This window comes from Myotis davidii, unplaced genomic scaffold (genome assembly GCF_000327345.1).
Source record: "Myotis davidii unplaced genomic scaffold, ASM32734v1 scaffold4270, whole genome shotgun sequence".
Lineage (NCBI taxonomy): Eukaryota > Metazoa > Chordata > Mammalia > Chiroptera > Vespertilionidae > Myotis > Myotis davidii.
In genome coordinates, this window is record NW_006282188.1 from 73784 (window position 1) to 74575 (window position 792).

Genomic DNA, 792 nt, shown 5'->3' on the forward strand with positions numbered 1-792 from the left:
GTTCAAAATTAAATATTGCTGAAGTACAACGTTTTAGACAAAGGGCTGAATAATAAAATGGACATTGCTAAAGAAAGAATTGGCAAACTTGAAGGTATGGTAGAGAAATATGATCATGACTTAGAGCAAGAATTTAAAAAGGCAGATTACATGAGAGAAGTGTAAAGACATGGAGGAATCTAAAATTGGTTTTATAGACACAGATAACAGTATGGTGGTTACCAGAGGGAAGGGGGATGAGAGGGTAGTAAAGGGTAAAGGGTGTCAAATATATGGTGACAGAAGGCGATTTGACTTTGGGTTGTAAAATCCCCATCAGCAGATCACTAGAAAGGCAGGTGTTGATTCCATATACTCCAGGTATCAGTCTACAGCCGTATGAACTATCCCAGATTATGTAAGTATGAATAAAGAAGTATCTCCTCCATTCTGTATCTTCTGAAAGTTACATCAGCAGAAACAGGGAATGTACTGTACACACGTGGGAAAAACATTTCTGAGTCCAGTGCTTGGCTGGGTGTCCTAGTACATTTGGGCTGCTATAGCTTATCAACCACAAACATTGTTTCTCTCAGTTCCTGGGCTGGAGTTCTGAGATTACGGCGCCAGCAGATTCAGTGGCTCTGAGAGCCCATTTCATGGGGCATAGCTACTGCCTTCTCTCTGTGTCCTCACATGGAGAAGAGGGGAGGGGTTCTCTGGTCCCTTTTATAAGGGCTCTAATTTCATTCCCGAGAGCTCTGGTCTCATCATCAAATCACCTCCCAAAGGCCCGCCTCTGAGCACCATCAC